The sequence below is a fragment of the Gorilla gorilla genome, chromosome 20 (assembly GCF_029281585.2).
Source record: "Gorilla gorilla gorilla isolate KB3781 chromosome 20, NHGRI_mGorGor1-v2.1_pri, whole genome shotgun sequence".
Lineage (NCBI taxonomy): Eukaryota > Metazoa > Chordata > Mammalia > Primates > Hominidae > Gorilla > Gorilla gorilla.
In genome coordinates this window covers 5,551,084-5,563,109 of record NC_073244.2, presented here as the reverse complement: position 1 = coordinate 5,563,109, position 12,026 = coordinate 5,551,084, and the positions used below count along the sequence as shown (strand labels likewise).

Below are 12,026 nucleotides of genomic sequence, written 5' to 3'. Positions count from 1 at the left end.
TGGGTGCGCTGGCATGTGCCAGTAATCCCAGCCACTCGGGGGGCTGAGGCGGAAGAGAAAGAATCACTTGATCCAGGAGGCAGAGGTTGCAGTGAGCTGAGATTGTACCATTGCACTCCAGCCTGGGTGACGGAGGAAGACTCTTGTTTCAAAAAAAAAAAAAAAAAAAAAAAGGAAGTATGAGAACTCCACTTGGTTCTTTTTTTTTTTTTTTTCAAGATTGTTTTTGCTATTTGGGGTCCCTTGTAATTCCATATGAATTTTAGGATGGATTTTTTTATTTTGAAAAAAAGTTATTGGGATTTTGATAGAGACTGCATTGCATCTGTAGACCATTTTGGGTAGTATTGACATCCTAACAATATTAACTCTTCCGGTCTATGAGCATAGGATATCTTTCTGTTTATTTGTATTAATATCTTCTTTAATTTCTTTTACAAATATTTTATAGTTTTCAGTGTACAAGTCTTTCACCTTTTTGGTTAATTCCTAAGTATTTTATTCTTTTTGATGCTATTATAAATGGAATTCTTAAAAACATGTCCTTTTTGGATTGTTCCTTATCATGTATGAAACACAGTTGATTTTTATGTGTTGATTTTGTATCCTGCAACTTTGCTGAATTTGTTTATTACTTTAAATATTTTTCTGTGGAAGCATTAGAGTTTTCTACATATGGGATCATGTCATCAACAAACAGATAATTTTGCTTCTTATTTTCTAATGTGGACACCTTCTATTTCTTTCTCTTGCCTATTCTGGCTAGAATTTATAATACTATGTTGATGTTAAATAAAAGTGGGCATCTTTGTCTTATTCCTGATCATGGAGGAAAAGCTTTAAAGCTTTTAGTATTTTACCACTGAGTATGATGTTAGCTGTGTAAGCGGACAGTTTTTAAAGGAGCTTAAAAAGAGGTAGGATTGTGAAATCCTGGGACTTAATTAAAATTATATCCCCCATATTCCTAGCACCTAGTCTGGCATATAATAATTACTGAGTGAATGGACACATTTTAAAAAATGGTAGTTTCTCAAAACTGAATGAGCTACAGGTGCCTCTAAAAGGAGGGGCAATTTGGTATTCATGAGGGTGGTAAGCATTGAAGAGTGATGAAAAAGGAGATAAGAGTCATTGGGTTGCCCACTGACAAGGTGTTTGTTCCTCATTGTGGGCAACAAAGCAAAGCCACTTTACCCTTTGCTTGGATAGCCTGCTTAATTCTGGTTATTTTCTCCTTCTCTATATTAGCACTTAACAGCTAGAAGAAAATAACATATGTTGTATCTCATTGTATTTATGAGTACTGAATTAATAACTTACAGCCCATTGCATAAAAAGAAAATGAGCAAAATGCTGTAAATTATAGATAGAAGTTGTTAATGTGAGTAGAGTGTACAACATATGCCTCACTGTGCACGGCTTTGAAATAATGTGACTGATTTAAATGACTTGAGGCTGGCTTCATTTTAATGTGGAATGGATGGAAAGCATTGAGTCACCACCATTTCATTAGTAAGGCTATGTTCTTCCATTGGACCTTGGTCCCTCAACTTGAAGTAGATAAAAATTCTGATTACCTATAGTCCTAGAATGGGAAAATCAAAAGGTTTTTATTTAATATGTTGGCATATCTATTCGTGTGCACTTTTAACAAGCAAATTCTGAATATGAACTAACATGGCCTCCCTTTTCTCCTTTAACAAGGTCATCTGAGTTACAGATTTAAAAAATATGTTCATTAAATGCAGAGCTTGTTGATAACTTTGAGAAGCAGCAGGATGTAGTGGAAAGAACAGGCCCTTTTGTCTCGGTGAGAAATTTTCTGGCTGCAAATAATTGAAACTCTATAGCTTGTGCCAAACAAGATTTTAGAAGACCAAAAATGTGTTCTCAGGATACAAGGCTATCTTACAGGCTCACGCAGGTCTGAGGCCACTCATTCTGAGTTTCTAGGGCCATGTTGTCTCATCTCTGCTTTCCCTCCCACACCTGCTCCTTTCTTGTCTCTCAGCAGACTGGCTGTCTCTGCTCCTGTGCACATAGCCAAGCACAGCTGCCCTGCCCTGGCTTTTTATCCCTGCCAGTTCAAGGGCCAGCAGAGGCTGCCTGGCATCTCTGATTTCCAGATTCCTGGAAGAGAGAATCTGATTATCTCATCTTGAGTCAGATGACCACTTCTGATTTGTTCATTTATTAATTCAGGAAGACTTTACGAGTTTTGGGAACTGTTTCAGGCACTGGGATTCATCTTACCCTCATGGAGCATATGTGTGTGTGTATGTGTGTGTGTGTGTGTGTGTGAGAGAGAGAGAGAGAGAGAGAGAGATAAAGGAAGAGGGACTCTGAAAGCTTATTCTTTTGGGCTCGGTTGAGGGTTGTAATTTTCAGAGGAAGGGATGTATGGGCTTGGAATTTGGATAGACCTGGACTCTAATCATGGTTCCTCCCCTTACCAGCTCTGTGTGACCCTTGGGCATGTTAAATTACCTCTGTCAGCCCCAAGTTTTGAATCAGCAAAATGGGAGTAATCCTTTATAGGGTAGTTATAAGGATTAAAGTGAAATGGTGCCTGCAAAGCCAGGAGTGTAGTATCTGCCACATGTAATCAGAGCTCTACCACTTGGAACAAGTTATTAAACCGGTTTGAATCTGTTTCCTCATCTGTAAAATGGCAAAGAATATCACTTACCTCATATGCGTATTATAAGGATTAAACCATGGTAAGTACACCAGGGTGCCAGGAATTTGTACATAATGGATACTCAGTGTGGTCGCTGCTCTTCTTATTCTTATTGTGAGTCACATTTTTTCTCTTCTAGTTCCCATTTGGCCGGCGCTTGCCTTGTGACATCTACTGGCATGGAGTTTCATTTCATGACAATGACATATTCTCCGGTCAAGTGAACAAGTTTCCAGGTATCTGCTGTTATTGTTGACATTTAAACATGTTTCTAGGGCCAAGTCTCAGGTACACTCTTCTACTAAAACATGACAGTTATTTTTGAGATCAGATTTGAGGACTCTTAATTGGGAATTGCTGTGTTCACTAGCCATTAAGGGTTTAAGGATTGGAGACAGGCTTTTAAAGGTTCAAAGGCAGGCTTTCTTGGTCTAATGCCACTGGTGGAAGAACATGGTTTCCACTTTTTGGGTTATACATATAATATGGGGTTCTAATGAGAGGAATATATTCTGAAAATGAAAAAATAATAGAACATTTCATTCTTGCGGGAAACAAAAGCACCAAAATTCTAGGCATATGTCATAGAAATGGGGTATCAGCTTCCCTTTTCTTTAAGTATTATATTTGGAGGTACCATTTTTAAAACCAAATATACTGGTCTCCATATTAAGTACTACAGGCTGCACACAGCCTCTGCCTATTACCTAATGACATTATCTCAGCAAGACTTATCCTGCAAGGAGAAATCTTAGTGCTAGAAAAGCATCATAGCCAGCACTAAGATATCCCTCTCACTCCACTACCAACCTCCCAGTACAACTTTTTTGTTTTGCATTTTAATCTCTACCACTTTTCTGAGATGGAGTCTCGCTTGGTCACTCAGACTGGAGAGCAGCAGCACGATCTTGGCTCACTGCAACCTCTGCCTCCCAGGTTCAAGCAATTCTCCTGCCTCAGCCTTCCGAGTAGCTGGGATTACAGGCCTGTACCACCATACCTGGCTAATTTTGTATTTTTAGTAGAGACAGAGTTTTGCCATGTCACGTTGGCCAGGCTGGTCTCGAACTCCTGACCTCAAGTGACCCACCTGCCTCAGTCTCCCAAAGTGCTGGGATTACAAGCGTGAGCCACTGTACTGGGTCTCTTCATTATTTTTGATGGCTGAATGAAGAGGATATTTAAGATGGTAGGACAGCTTAGGGAGAAGGAGCACTGGATTAAGCTGGGTATGATGCAGTCAAAGGGCCTTCCACTTATTTTTTAAAATGTTAATATATTACACAGACCATATTATAATGCCATAATAAATACTTTCTAAAAAGAACATCACCCTGAATCCCATATCTCATTTAACAAAACAGCAATATGAATATTTCTATATTTCCTCCCAAACCTTAAGCAAGTTTACTCATCCTTTTTGCATGGTTGCAGTCCTGGTGTAGTTGCCTAAATATACGGTGTTTTCTCTTAGTATTTTATCAATTTTACCTATTTTAAAGGGAGAATCAATTTACTCTTTCCTTGAAATTCTATCCCACATCTTTAAGAAAACGCATTGCAGAAAACACAATAGCCATACGTTATACACGGGGTGGTAGTTATGCCACATCCACTAGGGGTTTTCACCTAAGCATGCAGTCTTACAAGTTCACTACCATAGGCCACACTTGGCTCAGATTCCCTTAGAAGGATACAGGGCAGGAAACACGGCTTGCTGGACAGTCAGTGTCAAGCATTTCTCTTCAGTGGAGTATTTGCAAGAGTTCCAGAGACTAGTCTCTGGCTCCTCAAGTGAAAGCTCGGGTGCAAAAGGACAAGATCCACATTGGTGGATATGAGTCTTTCTTGGCTTAGATGCCCCAAAGAAGCCAGTATCTCTTAGAACTGCTCCATAGTATGCCTTCTAAGGTCCCAGCAAGGGTCATATTAAGTTACAAGAATCATTGCACTCAGAAAAGCCTAGAGCTATGACTTTCTACTAGATATTTATGCAATTTACCAAATCAGGGATCATTTTAACCATATGCTTTGTTGCCTAGTAATTCAGCTAACATTCTACCTTCATTGTTTTCTAGGGGAACTGAGATAGAAAGTTAACCCAAGGTCAAATTTATCCTTAGAGAAGGAGAAAGGGTTTTGTTACAGAACAAGAGTAATTCTTGCAGCCAGAGTTCTTGCCCAACAGTTTAATGGGATAGCTATTATTTTTTGTGTCTTGCTGCTCAGAAAAGGATGCTTTGTGATGCCACTTAAAGGACTTATTAGGATATTGGGAGAATACAGTTTGGAAGAGAAAACGCTTTGAATGAGGACAGAGTTCCTAAGACATGAATCATCAAATGAGGCTTCATTTACATTTTCCCCATTTGCTCATGCCTCATCTAGTGGCTCAGAGTAGGAAAGAAGTAGCTATAGATCTACATTTGGAATACAAATTAGAAATATAGAATGAAGTACCCACAAAGGATTAATTTTATAAAGGTGATAGAATGATATTCATTCCAAAGAAGCAAGTTTGCCCCATCCCATATTCCACATGCCGGTGATTGGAACATAGACTTTTCCACATTACTAACAGAAATTAATTAGTTCTAATGACAAAGCAGGCTCTTGAACCTCTAGGCAGAGGAACAGTGCTGCCACACCCTCTACCCTGTGAAAGGTAGTAATCCTCAGCAGAGCGGTAATTCCAGAACAGTCTGTCCTCTGATACCAGTTTGTGTCCAAGCTTATCTTCTGTCTCTCATATATCTCATTATTCTAAAATGCACTTTCTATGCATTGTATATTACTTAGGGTAAGTTCTAGTGGATATCCCAGGCAAGTATAAACGCTTTATGTGCTGGGTCAACTGAGAACGGATATATACAGATGGAAGTGATTAATTTTGTTTGTGTCAGCACATTAGATTTTAGTCACTTTTCTGTGGGTAATTTCCTGGTTCAAATTACATTATTATATTTTGGCTGATGAATTAAGACTTTCTATGAAAATAATCTGATTTAGATACGTCTAAAGAAAGTAGATTATTAGATATGTCTACTTTCTTTAGATGTATCTAAATCAGACATGTCAGATTAGACATATCAGATTTAGCTTTAAGAAAGTCCAAAACTGTCCATTCTCAGGTTCTGAGCAGGTCTTTTGCTGAGTTTCAGGGTCTGAGATGTATGGCATCACATGGCAGGTGGTACCTGAGAGCCCACCTGAGGAGGGGGCTTTCTGCTGGAGAGGGAGGGAGCTTCAGTGAGGAACCTGTGGGGACAGCCATCTGTCAAGCATTGGTCTGGGCTCTGGGGCTATAAAGACACAGAGAAAGGCATGTAAAGAGAGAAGACAAGTACAGCCTAGGGGCTATGCTGGAGGAAGCTGGAATGCTGTGGGGGTCCGGAGCAAGGGCAGGCAACCTAACCCAGATTTGCCCAGGGAGCAGCAGGGTGAGAGCTCCTGGAGAACAGGACTGGCATGGAAACTGAGCCTCCAGGATGGATGGGCCTGATCCCCATGCCAAACAAGGGAGCAGAGTTGGTGCAAAGACAGAATGCCTTCAGCATATTGCTCGTTCAGCGAAGGGCAAGTGGCCCACCATGGTTAGAGGGCATCAGGTGAGCAGGGCAGGGGAGGGGTGATGAGTAGGAACCCAACTACAGCATTGTTAGAGCCTGAAGGTCATGGGGAGCCACTGAGGAATTTTTAAGCCAGACAGTGACACGGATCAGCTTGCATGTTAGCAAGATCAGCCAGAGGGACACATTAGAAATGAGATGGCTCAGAGAAGAAACAGAGATGTAGCTCAGAGTCTGCTGCAGCATCCACCCAAGAGATGAATGAATTAGTGGCAATCAGAATAGAGAGAACAGGATGGATCTGAAATGATTTATTTGTTGTTTGGTGGTTCTAATGTGTTTTTGCCAAGAATTATTGTTATAAATAATATTTTGATTGAATAGTGCTCCAAGTATAGCTCAGTTTTAGTTTGTTTTGTTTTACATTAACTGGGTTAAGTAGGGCTGCATGGGCAAACCTGAGATTGAACTGTTATGCTGTCAGTTAACTTGAATGGGATGAGACCCACCAGGCCTTGAGACTCCAGCGTAGCAGACAGAAAAGCCCAGGCCTCAGAAGGAGGGGCAGGAGGTAAGCCCTTGGTGTCAGAAACTCCCACCTGAATTAGGAGGTTTTCCCAATCGATAGGGGAACTGCCCTCATAGGGACATCTAGGGATAGACCTTATTGAGAAACCTAGGTGGGCAGTCAACCTCAAAAGGAGCTGTTAGGTAGCAGGACCCCAGACACTGGGCGAAAGTCACAGACAGGAGGATTCCAGCCCTTGCAGGGTGGGCTTGAGGGGAACAGAGGAGAGGTTGGAGAGAGGAGGGGCATTGGAGAGAACAGAGAAAAGGACGCAGCTCTGCATTGCTAAGGCAGCCACTCAGGCTCCAGGAGCAAAAGATAAGGTCACCAATATTTGGATACAAGCAATAGAACACCGGAAAAATGGGTAAAATCCTTCTTATCTGATTGGAATACAAAGTCTAGGTCAGACTTTTAGCAGAAGGGAGCTGGGGGTTAGACCTAGAGCTTCTATCTCAGTTCAGAATTGGTCCTAGAGCCCAGGGAGGGGACACAGGTGATGAGGGGTCAGGTGCTGCAGCTGCTTAGGGAAAGGGGACAGGGCCTGGAGCCAGTAGGGCCTGAAGTCAGCAGAGCTGGCCATGACCTTCCTTCTCACAGATTTACTCTGGGAACGCATGCCCTGGATCAGCTAGAAACCCTGCTACGCTTGTCAGGGTCATAATGGAGAAGATGCCACTCCCACACTTGTCTCTGAGCCACCTCCAGAGGTGGAGATGCCAGAAGCTTCCATGTGGGTTCTAGTGAGGGGCCAGAAACTCTTTCCCCGGTGGCACTGGATAGGAGTACAGCTTAGATATGGAGGAGCAAAGGTTTGGTGCTAAGTGGATTGAGAGAAGTCTATACGCGTCCCTCCTGGAGACAGACATTCAGGCAGGTTTGGAGTGAGCTGCCTCCGGCCTGCAGGCAGGAAGTGCCTGGCTTCCAGGGGTGCTTCTTAAGTTGGCCATTTTCAGTAGAAAACTGCCTGGAGACATGAAGGTAAACTTGGAAACATCTATTAGCTGGTGTGGGGCCTGATGATGCACATTACAGAAGGAGCCATTGCCGATAGTAAATGAATATTGACTGAATTTGCTGGACATAGATTTTCACAAAACTTTTCTGGAGCACCCAGACTGCCCTCAAGTACCCACAGCTCTCTGTGTTGTGTGAGCCCTTCTGACCTGCTGAGGGATTTTGGAAGAGAACATTCCCCCGGCACAACGACTTTAAAGTGCAGAAAATACCACAACACTATTTGGTCAGGAGGCATCCTCTACGTGGAGTAAGGTGCTGTATTACAGTTAGTTATGAAGGCTTTAAGTTCAATACGGTAACTAAAATGTTAGTAAACCTCAAGCAAAAGGATTCCAAAAAAGTTGAAGTTTTGCTTTGTTTACTTTATGGTCAGCTCTAGTGTTTATAATGCAACAATTCTAATTTTGAGGGAGAATAAAAGGAAATAGCTGTGATTTTCCAGACTCCCTTCTTGGGAAGCTCAGAACAGTGTCCTCAGTGAGTTTTCTTGACTATTGAACAGTCCGTGTTAGAGCACAGTTTATTAGTGCTTTTTAAGCTCCTTTATTTCTTACTTAATCCTTCCCTACATCCTTCTAAACAACAACTAAGACCTGGGCACTGATGTCTTGAAGCTGGGATCTTTAGATTTATTGCACTTTTTAATATGCTGATGGAAGCAAGAAGTTGGTTCTTAAAACTTTCCTTCCCAGATGTTTACCCTTTTCTTCCTGAACGTGGGAATTTAGAGGAAACTCATTCATTCTGACTGCCCATTTGGAATGTGTGATAATTTGGGCATGCCAAGCTGACATGGAACTTTGTATTTTCTATTAAAAATAGCTTTGCCAAGCACATTTCTAGTATCAGTAATGGAACTGTTTGGTCTCTTTCAGGGTAAAGGCCATTTGTAGCCGCCATTTTTGGCAATGATATTTGTCTTAAGAAACAAGCATGATAGCCGGGTGCGGTGGCCACGTCTGTAGTCCCAGCACTTTGGGAGGCCGAGGTGGGTGGATCACCTGAGGTCAGGAGTTCGAGACCAGCCTGGCCAACATGGTGAAACCCCTTCTCTACTAAAAATACAAAAATTTGCTGGGCATGGTGGTGCACACCTGTAATCCCAGCTACTCAAGAGGCTGAGGCAGGAGAATTGCTTGAACCTAGAAGGCGGCAGTTGCAGTAAGCCAAGATCATGCCATTGCACTCCAGTCTAGGCAACAAGAGCGAAACTCTGCCTAAAAAGAAAAAGAAAAAGAAATAAGGATGATGCCAGGCATGGTGGCTTACACCTGTAATTCCAGGGCTTTGGGAGGCCAAGGCAGGTGGATGGCTTGAGCCTAGAAGTTCGAGACTAGCCTGGGCAATAGTGAGACCCTGTCTCTACAAAAACAAAAACAATACAAAAATTAGCCAGGCATGGTGGCACACACCTGTAGTCCCAACTACTCGAGAGGCTGAGGTGGGAGGATCCCTTGAGCCTGGGAGGTGGAGGTTGCAATGAGCTGAGATCATGCCACTGCACTCCAGCCTGGGCATTAAAGCAAGGCTGTGTTTCAAAAAAAAAAAAAGAAAAAATGAAATAAACATGCTAAAATTGATAATAATTTTTACCTATTTGCTTAAAATTTGCTACAATATATAGTACTCAGTTTCTTCTCTTGTCAGAGTTACTAATGATGTTACAAGAAAGAAAATCCACCAACCTTTTTTTTTTTTTGAGACGGAGTCCTGCTCTGTTGCCCAGGCTGGAGTGCAGTGGCTCGATCTTGGCTCATTGCAAGCTCTGCCTCCCAGGTTCACGCCCCCACCATTCTTTTAATGTTTTATAACAGTGAGACATTTCAATTCCCTCTGGGCAAATTAATGAGATAGGATCAATGTCAGTGTCAGTCCTTATAACTGAGGAACTCCTACAGATTGCATTTTTTCCCTTGAAGTATAAATTATGGTATTCTTTTTATTTCCTGTCCTTCATTCAAGGAGACAGATTTTATGCTGAAAGATGTGTATTTTCCTATTCCATGCCTTTAATACTCATGAAACAGTAAAAGAAATAAACTTAATTAAACCTCTCATAATGTAACCAGAGTCCACTAGATGATATTCTCTAGGGTACAAAATGGAAGGAATCCCAGAAGCACGTAAGGTGGCCCCAAATTAAAGAAGGTATTAAATTTTAAGTGCAAGATATAAATGCTTCCCTATTCATTACCTAAGGGGGTGACAAAGAATAAAAGAATAAACTAGGTGAAAACTCATTCCTTCAAACTGATGCTTCATTTTTATAAAGAGAAAAGAACACCCGTCCGTTACCTCAAGTTTTTCATTAACTCAGTAGTTCTTTCCAAACCATGAGTCACCGCTGTGGGGAACAACTCAGACCTTTTTTAAAAATCCTGCCTGAAAAAGAGAATATGTCGGGTGGGTGGTTTTAAAAGTCCCGAATAATGGCTGTTTTATAGCTAGTAGCCCACTGTTGTTAAAACCTCACAGCGTCTCTTCTCCCCAGGCATGACGGAGATGGTGCGTAAAATTACTCTGAGCAGAGCAGTGAGAACCATGCAGAATCTCTTTCCTGAGGAGTACAACTTCTACCCTCGCTCATGGATTCTGCCTGACGAGTTCCAGCTCTTTGTTGCTCAGGTAGATGGCACTCCGTCCCCATGACCCCTGAATTATATTATTGTTGCAACTGTGTCCTGGGTCCTGTGTGCTGGGAGCTGGGACAGGGGGTCCCAGGGAGCTGCGACTAAGGGAACATCTTAGCAGTACACAGTAGGTGTTGGCGGCTATCAAAACAGCTTGCAGAGTTGAACGAGTAGGGTGACAGGTAGGTAAACTGAAGAAACGGGTCTTGACACAAGGAGACAGCCCTAAGGCGGATATCAGAGCTGGATCATGGAGTCAGGACGCTGGGGAGCCGGGGAGCTGGAGCCGGAGCAGGTGGTTGGGCCCCCAGGTAGGATGGGGCCGCTGGGGGAATCCTGGAGCCGTGGCCTCGCCGGCTTCCTGTGGCCTGAGATGTGGGAGGTCAGGCTCTGTTTAAAGGCCAGGGAGCAGGTCTGACAAACTCATGGGGAACCTTTTAAGTGTTTTGCTTTAAACTTGTTCCAGAATCAATTGTCAAGTGACCCATTCCATCTCGAAGCACCAGGTTTGAGCATGTAATACACTGGAGCCCTCACCACTGATTGTGAAGTGGAACTCAGAATTGCCATTTTTGTTAGCCTTTTAACAGTTTCATTTAGGATCCCTTCAAAGCCTTTGTGTACAAGTTTCACAGTCTGTCCCATAACTCTGGGGTAACTATACAACCAATGCCTGTCTAATTGTGATAAGGCTAACACCATTTACTGTTCCTGCTATGTTCCAGGCTTTGTGCTAGAAGTTTAACATTTTTTATTTATTTTTATTTTTGTGTTTTTGAGATGGAGTGTTGCTCTGTTGCCTAGGCCAGAGTGCAGTGGTGCGATCTTGGCTTACTGCAGCTTCCGCCTCGTGGGTTCAAGCCATTCTCCTGCCTCCGCCTTCTGAGTAGCTGGGACTACAGGCGGGTGCCACCACACCAGCTTTCTTTTTTTTTTTTTTTTTTTGTATTTTTTGTATTTTTGGTAGAGATGGTGTTTCACCGTGTTGGCCAGGCTGGTCTCGAACTCCTGACCTCATGCGATCTGCCCGCCTCAGCCTCCCAAAGTGCTGGGATTATAGGCATAAGCCACCACGCCCAGCCCACATTATTTCTTTTAATCTTCACAGCAATCTTGTGAGGCTGGTTTTATTATTATCCCCATATTATGGATGAGGAAACTGAGGCTTTGAAAAATTTAGCAACTTGCTTGAGAAGTAAGGTTTAAAACCTAGAGCTATTTCCAAGGCATATGCTTTCTATAGTCTATTTTATTGCCTCTGTATTGTTTTGGTTTTAATATTGAATTATAAAACTTGTAATAAAATTATCATTTACTAAACACAAAAACAGCTTGAAGTGATAATTTTTAAAGGAAGTTTTCTCTGAGATGGTGGTCACATGGGTTTATATACATTGCTTAAAATTCACCGAACTATTAACTTAAAATGGGTGCATTTAATTGTATGCAAGCTATGCTTCAATAAAGTTAATTTTAAAAGATAACTCTCAGCTGTTCCTCATAATTACCCCCCCCCCAATGTCTCTCTTCTGTGGCTCTGCTCATGCTGTTGTTGC

General features: G+C 42.1%; 1 pseudogene; it reads left to right on the top strand.

The window, feature by feature from the left end:
- The window catches only part of LOC129528718 (NADH dehydrogenase [ubiquinone] 1 alpha subcomplex subunit 8-like), a 67,162-nt pseudogene extending 55,364 nt beyond the window's left edge, over nt 1–11,798 (top strand).
- The last annotated feature ends 228 nt before the right edge of the window (nt 11,799–12,026 follow it).